Below are 10,365 nucleotides of genomic sequence, written 5' to 3' on the forward strand. Positions count from 1 at the left end.
TATGCATAGGTTCCCAATGTCACGAAACCCGCAAGTTGATCACCAAAACATACATCAAGTGGACAATGAATAACCCATTGTCACCACAGATATCCACGGCAAGACATACATCAAGTGTTCTCATAAAAGACTCAATCCGATAAGATAACTTCAAAGGGGAAACTCAATTCATCACAAGAGAGTAGAGGGGGAGAAACATCATAAGATCCAACTACAATAGCAAAGCTCGGGATACATCAAGATCGTGCCATAGAGGAAACACCAGAGAGAACACGAGAGAGAGAGATCAAACACATAGCTACTGGTACATACCCCTAGCCCTAATGGTGAACTACTCCCTCCTCGTCATAGATAGCGCCGAGATGATGAAGATGGCCTCCAGTGATGGGATCCCCCTCCGGTAGGGTGCCGGAACAGGGCCCCGATTGGTTTTTGGTGGCTATAGAGGCTTGCGGCGGCGGAACGCCCGATCTATCTTCTGTTCTGGAAGTTTTAGGGTACAAGAGTATATATGGGTGCGGGGGTACGTCGGAGGAGCTACGGGGGCCCCACGAGGCAGGGGGGCACGCCCAGGGGGTGGGCGCGCCCCCCACCCTCGTGGGCAGCCCGTATCTCCCCTGACGTGCACTCCAAGTTCGCTGGGTTGCTTTCCTTCCAAAAATAACTTCTCCAGTTGATTTCGTTCCGTTTTGACTCCGTCTGATATTTTTTTTCCTCGAAACACTGAAATAGGCATAAAACAACAAATCTAGGCTGGGCCTCCCGTTAATAGGTTAGTCCCAAAAATAATATAAAAGTGGATAGTAAAGCCCAATATTGCCTAAAACAGTGGATAAAGTAGCATGGAGCAATCAAAAATTATAGATACGTTGGAGACGTATCAAGCATCCCCAAGCTTAATTCCTGCTCGTCCTCGAGTAGGTAAATGATAAAAAAAAATTGATGCGGAGTGATACTTTGGCATAAGTTCAATGTAAATCTTCTTAATTGTGATATGAATATTCAGATCCGAAAGATTCAAGACAAAAGTTCATATTGACACAAAAATAATAATACTTCAAGCATACTAATAAAGCAATTATGTCTTCTCAAAATAACATGGCGAAAGAAAGTTCATCCCTACAAAATCATATAGTTAGGCTATGCTTCATTTTCGTCACACAAAGATGTTCCCAACTTCTATACCCCCGATGACAAGCCAAGCAATTGTTTCATACTTAAATAATCTCAAACTTTTTCAACCTTCACGCAATACATGAGCGTGAGCCATGGATATAGCACTATGGGTGGAATAGAATATGATGATGGGGATGGTGTGGAGAAGACAAAAAAGGAGAAAGTCTCACATTGACGAGGATAATCAATGGGCTATGGAGATGCCCATCAATTGATGTCAACATGCGGAGTAGGGATTGCCATGCAACAGATGCACTAGAGCTATGAATGCTCAACAAAAGAAAACTAGTGGGTGTGCATCCAACTTGCTTGCTCACGAAGACCTAGGGCATTTGAGGAAGCCCATTGTAGGAATATACAAGCCAAGTTCTATAATGAAAAATTCCCACTAGTATAAAAAGGACAACTTATGAGACTCACTACATGAAGAACAAGGTGCTACTTTGAAGCACAATATATGAGACTCACTACATGAAGAACAAGGTGCTACTTTGAAGCACAAGTGTGGAAAAAGAGAGAGTAGCATTGCCCTTTTCCTGTTTTTTTTGGGCCTTTTTTTGCCTTTCTCTTTTTTTTGTTTGGCCTTTTTTGGGCAATGCTCTAATAATGATGATCATCACACTTCTATTGATTACAACACAAGGATTACAACTCGAAACTTAGAACAAGATATGACTCTATATGAATGCCTCTGGCGGTGTATCGGGATGGTGCAATGAATCAAGAGTGACATGTATGAAAAATAATGCATGGTGGATTTGCCACAAATACGATGTCAACTACATGATCATGCAATGGCAATATGACAAAAGTAATGTATGTCATGATGATGATGATGGAAGTTGCATGGCAATATATCTCGGAATGGTTATGGAAATGCCATAATAGGTAGGTATGGTGGCTATTTTGAGGAAGATATAAGGAGGTTTATGTGTGATAGAGCGTATCGTATCACGGGATTTGGATGCACCGGCGAAGTTTGCACCAACTCTCAAGGTGAGAAAGGGCAATGCACGGTACCGAAGAGGCTAGCAAAGGCGGAAAGGTGAGAGTGCGTATAATCCATGGACTCAACATTAGTCAAACGAACTCATATACTTATTGCAAAAATTTAGAAGTCATCAAAAATCAAGTACTACGTGCATGCTCCTAGGGGGATAGATTGGTAGGAAAAGACCATCGCTCGTCCCCGACCGCCACTCATAAGGATGCACAAGCCAGGTACACTTCATGTTCCAAATTTGTTACACAACTTTAACCATACGTGCATGCTACGGGATTTACCAACTTCAGCACAAGTATTTCTCAAATTCACAACTATTCAACTAGCATGACTTTGATATTATTACCTCCATATCTCAAAACAATTATCAAGCATCAAACTTATCTTAGTATTCAACGCACTCAAAAGAAAGTTTCACATATCTTGAACACCAAGTATATTAACATTAAACAAATTACCATGCTATTAACGACTCTCAAAATAATCTAAGTGAAGCATGAGAGATCAAGTTTCTTTTAAACAAATCCACCATCGTGCTCTAAAAGATCTAAGTGAAGCACTAGAGCAAAAATTATCACGCTCAAAGGATATAAGTGAAGCACAATGAGTAGCTAAATAATTATGCAACTATATGAAGACTCTCCCATTTAATAATTTCATATCTTGATACTTTATTCAAACAGCAAGCAAAGCTAAAGAAAACTACAATGCAAGTATAACACAACTCATGTGAAGAAGCAAAAACTTAGGCTCAACCGATACTAACCGATAGTTGTTGAAGAAGAAAGATGGGATGCCTACCGGGGCATCCCCAAGCTTAGATGCTTGAGACTTCTTGAAATATTATCTTGGGGTGCCTTGGGCATCCCCAAGCTTGAACTTTTGTGTCTCCTTAATTCCTCTCATATCATGGTTTCTCTTTTTATCAAAAGCTTCATTCACAACAAACTCAACAAGAACTCGTGAGATAGGTTAGTATAAACCAATGCAAAACCTTATCATTTTCTACTGTAACAAATCACTTAAATTATTATTCAACATTGCATACTAAATGCCTCTGCAAATTTAATACTCCTATCATCAAATAGAATCATTAAACAAGCAAACATATGCAAACAATGCAACCATAACAGCAGTCTGCCAAAACAGTACAGTCTGTAAAGAATGCAAGAGTATCAATACTTCCCTGACTCCAACAATTATTAACTAAAATTCCCACTGTAATAAATTTATCACAGCTCAATATGCAAAAAGATTCAACATTAGACCATGCTCTGACTTTTCTAGGGAATTATGGCAACAGCGGTAAACTTTCTGTTTTCAAACAGCAACATGCAAACTAGCAAAATAAGCATGGCAAAGGCTATCCTTGACTTTTTTATTGAAACTAAAGAAGCAAAACATTACTCTAACTAACATCAAACAAAAACTAACAAAATAAAATGACGCTCCAAGCAAAACACATATCATGTGGCGAATAAAAATATAGCTCCAAGTAAAGTTACCGATGAACGAAGACGAAAGAGGGGATGCCATCCGGGCCATCCCCAAGCTTAGTTGCTTGGTTGTCCTTGAATATTACCTTGGGGTGCCGTGGGCATCCCTAAGCTTAGGTTCTTGCCACTCCTTATTCCATAGTCCATCGAATCTTTACCCAAAACTTGAAAACTTCAACCACACAAAACTCAACACAAAACTCGTAAGCTCCGTTAGTATAAGAAAATAAAACCACCACTTAGGTACTGTAATGAACTCATTCTAAATTCATATTGGTGTAATATCTACTGTATTCTAACTTCTCTATGGTTCATACCACTACATACTAGCCATAGATGCATCAAAATAAGCAAACAACACATAGAAAACAGAATCTGTCAAAAACAGAACAGTCTGTAGCAATATGTATAAAACGTATACCTCTGGAAACCCAAAAATTATGAACTAAACTGCTGGATCTGAGTAATTTGTCTATTAATCATCTTCAAAAAGAATCAACCTAAAATCACTCTCCAGTAAAAAATGCCAGCTAATCTCGTGAGCGCTAAAGTTTCTGTTTTTCACAGCAAGATCACATAAACTTCACCCAAGTCTTCCCAAAGGTTCTACTTGGCACTTTATTGAAACAAAAGCTATAAAACATGATTACTACAGTAGAATAATCATGTGGACACACAAAAACAGTAAGGATAAATATTGGGTTGTCTCCCAACAAGCGCTTTTCTTTAATGCCTTTTTAGCTAGGCATGATGATGACAATGGTGCTCACATAAAAGATAAGAATTGAAACATAACGGGAGCATCATGAAGCATATGACTAGCACATTTAAGTCTAACCCACTTCCTATGCATAGGTATTTTGTGAGCAAACAACTTATGGGAACAATAATCAACTAGCATAGGAAGGTAACACAAGCATAGCTTCAAAAATTTAAGCACATAGAGAGGAAACTTGATATTATTGCAATTCCTACAAGCATATGTTCCTCTCTCATAATAATTTTCAGTAGCATCATGAATGAATTAAACAATATAACCAGCACCTAAAGCATTCTTTTCATGATCTACAAGCATAGAAAATTTACTACTCTCAACATAAGCAAATTTCTTCTCATGAATAGTAGTGGGAGCAAACTCAACAAAATAACTATCATGTGATTGAAAATTAAGATCAAGATGACACGTTTCATGGTTATCATTATTCTTTAAAGCATACGTGTCATCACAATAATCATCATAGATAGGAGGCATGCTTTCATCATAGTAAATTTGCTCATCAAAGCTTGGGGGACAAAAAATATCATCTCCATCAAACATAGCTTCCCCAAGCTTGTGGCTTTGCATATCATTAGCATCAAGGGTATTCAGGGAATTCATACTAACAACATTGCAATCATGCTCATCATTCACATATTTTATGCCAAGAATTCTATGTAATTCTTCTTCTAGTACTTGAGCACAATTTTCCTTTCCATCATACTCACGAAAGATATTAAAAAGATGAAGCGTATGAGACAAACTCAACTCCATTTTTTAGTTTTCTTTTATAAACTAGACTAGTGCTAAAACAAGAAACAAAAAGATTCGATTGCAAGATCCAAAGATATACCTTCAAGCACTCACTGCGCAAAAAAGAGCTTAGTGACGGAGTGTGAGTAACCTTTACCTAGCCTCCCCGGCAACGGCACCAGAAAAGAGCTTGATGTCTACTACACAACCTTCTTCTTGTAGACGTTGTTGGGCCTGCAAGTGCACACGTTTGTAGGACAGTAGCAAATTTCCCTCAAGTGGATGACCTAAGGTTTATCAATCCGTAGGAGGCGTAGGATGAAGATGGTCTCTCTCAAACAACCCTGCAACCAAATAACAAAGAGTCTCTTGTGTCCCCAACACACCTAATACAATGGTAAATTGTATAGGTGCACTAGTTCGGCGAAGAGATGAAGATACAAGTGCAAAATAGATAGTAGATATAGGTTTTTGTAATCTGAAATAATAAAAACAGCAAGGTAGCAAGCGATAAAAGTGAGCGTAAACGGTATTGCAATGATAGGAAACAAGGCCTAGGGTTGATACTTTCACTAGTGCAAGTTCTCTCAACAATAATAACATAGATAGATCATATAATAAGCCCTCAACATGCAACAAAGAGTCACTCCAAAGCCACGAATAGCGGAGAACAAACGTAGAGATTATGGTAGGGTACGAAACCACCTCAAAGTTATCCTTTCTGTTCTATCTATTCAAGAGTTCATAGTAAAATAACATAAAGCTATTCTTTCCGCTCAATCCATCATAGAGTTCATACTAGAATAACACCTTAAGACACAAATCAACCAAAACCCTAATGTCACCTAGATACTCCATTGTCACTCATGTATCCGTGGGCATGATTATACGATATGCGTCACACAATCTCAGATTCATCCAACCAACATAAAAATACTTCAAAGAGTGCCCCAAAGCTACTACCAGAGAGTCAAGAACGTGTGCCAACCCCTATGCATAGGTTCCCAATGTCACGAAACCCGCAAGTTGATCACCAAAACATACATCAAGTGGATCAATAGAATAACCCATTGTCACCACGGTTATCCCACGCAAGACATACATCAAGTGTTCTCATAAAAGACTCAATCCAATAAAATAACTTCAAAGGGGAAACTCAATTCATCACAAGAGAGTAGAGGGGGAGAAACATCATAAGATCCAACTACAATAGCAAAGCTCGGGATACATCAAGATCGTGCCATAGAGGAAACACGAGAGAGAACACGAGAGAGAGAGATCAAACACATAGCTACCGGTACATACCCTCAGCCCTGATGGTGAACTACTCCCTCCTCGTCATGGATAGCGCCGGGATGATGAAGATGGCCTCCGGTGATGGGATCCCCTCCGGCAGGGTGCCGGAACAGGGTCCCGATTGGTTTTTGGTGGCTACAGAGGCTTGCGGCGGCGGAACTCCCGATCTATCTTCTGTTCTAGAAGTTTTAGGGTACAAGAGTATATATGGGTGCAGGGGGTACGTCGGAGGAGCTACGGGGTCCCCACGAGGCAGGGGGCGCGCCCAGGGTGGGTGGGCACGCCCCCCACCCTCGTGGGCAGCCCATATCTCCCCTGACGTGCACTCCAAGTTCGCTGGGTTGCTTTCCTTCCAAAAATAACTTCTCCAGTTGATTTCGTTCCGTTTTGACTCCGTCTGATATTCCTTTTCCTCGAAACACTGAAATAGGCATAAAACAACAAATCTGGGCTGGGCCTCCGGTTAATAGGTTAGTCCCAAAAATAATATAAAAGTGGATAGGAAAGCCCAATATTGCCTAAAACAGTAGATAAAGTAGCATGGAGGAATAAAAAATTATAGATACGTTGGGGACGTATCAACTCCCTCTCTCTTGTTGGTAGAATCTCCATAGATTGATCTTGGTGATGCGTAGAAAATTTTGAATTTCTGCTTTCTTCCCCAACACCAACTAGTTATGTTATATTACATGGGTAGTAAGAAACGTATTCCAGAGAGAATAGTTCCGTTAGGGGTTCCTTTCCCTGGATACGCATGCATCAATGTGCAAGTCCGAACTACGAACAGAAGCGCATGATACAAAACATCTGGGGATTCACGTTGTAATAAACGAAAAAAAACATCTTTTGTTCACCGACCGGATATTCCCTTAAGAATGCTAGCTTTCGGTTTCACCCACTCTGAGGTACACATCTGGCTGAACCGGCAGTAACAATCGCAGAGGTGCTCCCCTTATGCCCTAGCCGAATTAACGGGAACGTAGGGCATAAACACAAGAGCCAGGCAACCCAGCATGGCCAAATCTTAAGTCATATCGATGCATATAATGGTGAAGAAAAGGCACATCTGGAAAAAGGACGCATATGTGGTAGGCAGGAAGCCATAAAAGTAATTATATTTAGCTTCTATATAGGAAGCCCCCAGGTTTGGCGAGCACACATAGTGCGGTCGGAGCGATCCGAGCATCCGCACTGTATTTGATACTTTGTGTGAAGAAGGTAAAAAGGGCGAGAGAGGAAAAAGGGAGAACATAATTGAAAGAGCGGGGGTAAGGAGATGAACACTTTGTTTGGCACTAGGCGTAAAATCTCCGGAGTCTGGCCGCGTTCCATGGGTTCGGCTCGAGTCTGTTATCGGATGCACCACGCAGATGGTACGCTCCTCCGGTGAGAACTTTATCAATAATGAAGGGACCCTCCCACTTGGGTTTGAGCTTGTCCTTCTTCTTCTCCGGTAGGCGTAGAACGAGTTCGCCAATGTTATAAGTTTTGGCCCGCACTTCTCTGCTTTGATACCTTCGAGCCTGCTGCTGATAAAATGCGGAACGGGCTTTTGCAATGTCGCGCTCCTCCTCTAGGGCATCTAAGTTGTCCTGCCGATCTAGCTCACCTTCCTTCTCTTCGTACATGCGCACACAAGGTGAGTCATGGATTATGTCGCAGGGTAGTACCGCTTCTGCGCCGTACACCATAAAAAATGGTGTGTATCTAGTGGTACGATTCGGCATGGTCCGCAGCCCCCAGAGTACGGAGTCGGGCTCCTCGACCCAGTGTGTGTCCGATTCTTTCAAGGATCGCACTAGTCTGGGTTTGATGCCGCTCATGATGAGACCATTTGCACGTTCAACTTGGCCATTTGTTTGGGGATGATAGATGGAGGCGTAATCGAGCTTAATGCCCATGTTGCCGCACCAAGTTTTCACTTCATCGGTTGTGAAGTTTGAGCCATTGTCAGTGATGATGATGTGGGGGACACCGTAACGATGTACAACCCCTGATATGAAGTCTATCACTGGTCCGGATTCGGCCGTTTTAACTGGTTTGGCTTCTATCCATTTGGTGAACTTGTCCACCATGACCAATAAGTATTTTTTCTTATGGCTTCCCCCTTTAAGAGGTCCGACCATATCCAGCCCCCAGACTGCGAAGGGCCAAGTTATGGGGATTGTTTGGAGAGCGGTAGGGGGCATATGGCTCTGATTGGCAAAGAGCTAGCAACCGACGCAATGTTGGACGAGGTCCTGTGCATCTGCCCGGGCTGTCGGCCAATAAAAACCTGTACGGAAGGCTTTGCTGACAAGTGCCCGAGCCGCAACATGGTGCCCGCCGAGTCCGACATGGATTTCAGCCAAGAGCTTCCGCCCTTCCTCTTCGGAGATGCATCTTTAGAGCACTCCGGTGGCACTTTTCTTATAGAGCTCTCCCTTATGGACTTTGTAGGCCTTGGAACGCCGCACAATACAACGTGCCTCATTTTGGTCCTCGGGGAGCTCTTGCCTATTTAGGTAGGCCAAGAAGGGCTTGGTCCACTGGGCGATGAAAGCCATGATTTCGTGGGCCGAAGGTGTTATTTCGGTGGCGGAGCCCCCGATTACGTCAGATGGTTCAGAATCTGGGGTTGTATTCCGAGCCGGACTGGTATTGCCGGACTCCCCTTCCCATACCACGGACGGCTTGAACAACCTTTCCAAGAATATATTAGGTCGGACGGGGTCGCGTTTTGCACCGATGCGGGCGAGGATATCCGCCGCTTGATTGTTTTCTCGGGCCACATGTTGGAATTCGAGCCCCTCGAACCGAGCTGACATTTTGAGGACATCATTACGGTAGGCCGCCATTTTTGGATCCTTGGCATCGAAATCTCCATTTATTTGTGATATTGTGAGGTTCAAGTCCCCACGCACTTCTAGGCATTGAATGCCCATAGAGACTGTCATCCGAAGACCATGCAACAGAGCTTCGTATTCGGCTGTGTTGTTGGAGTCTGTGAATAATATTTGGAGTACGTATTGGACCATGTCTCTGGTGGGGAATGTCAGGACTACACCCGCTCCCAATCCGGCTAGAATTTTAGAGCCGTCGAAGTGCATGATCCAACTAGAGTACGCGCCATACTCTTTAGGGAGTTCGGCTTCTGTCCATTCGGCGACAAACTCGGCTAGTACTTGCGACTTAATGGCCCGCCGTGGTTTGTATGTTATGTCGAACGGAAGGAGCTCGATAGTCCATTTAGCAATCCGTCCCATGGCGTCATGGTTGTTTATTATGTCGTTGAGTGGCACTTCGGAGGCCACCGTAATTGAACACTCTTGAAAGTAGTGTCATAGCTTCCGGGATGCCATCAAGACCGCGTATGCTATCTTTTGATAGTGTGGGTATCGGGATTTGCATGGAGTAAGGACAGTGGACACGTAATATACCGGCTTTTGGAGCAGGAACTTGTGCCCGTCTGCTTCTCGTTCGACGACGAGCACTGCGCTTACAACCTGATGTGTTGTAGCTATGTATAATAGCATAGGTTCGCCAGTATTTGGCGCTGTCAAGACTGGATTGCTGGCCAATAGGGTCTTTACTTCATCTAGTCCGGCCGTGGCCACATCCATCCACTCGAAGTGTTCGGTGCGTCGAAGAAGGCGATAAAGAGGTAGTGCCTTTTCTCCTAATCGGGAGATAAAGTATCTTAAGGCCGCCACGCATCCAGTTAGTTTCTGGATCTTCTTGAGGTCTGTTGGGATAGCCAACTGCAACAGAGCTCGGATTTTTGCCAGATTTGCTTTGATTCCTCTATTGGAGACGATGAAGCCGAGTAGCTTCCCGGAGGGTACGCCGAAAACACAACTTGATGTCGTATGTTCGGAGGTTGTCGAACGTGAGTCTCAAGTCAT

The sequence above is a fragment of the Triticum aestivum genome, chromosome 1B (assembly GCF_018294505.1).
Source record: "Triticum aestivum cultivar Chinese Spring chromosome 1B, IWGSC CS RefSeq v2.1, whole genome shotgun sequence".
In the NCBI taxonomy this organism is placed as follows: Eukaryota; Viridiplantae; Streptophyta; class Magnoliopsida; order Poales; family Poaceae; genus Triticum; species Triticum aestivum.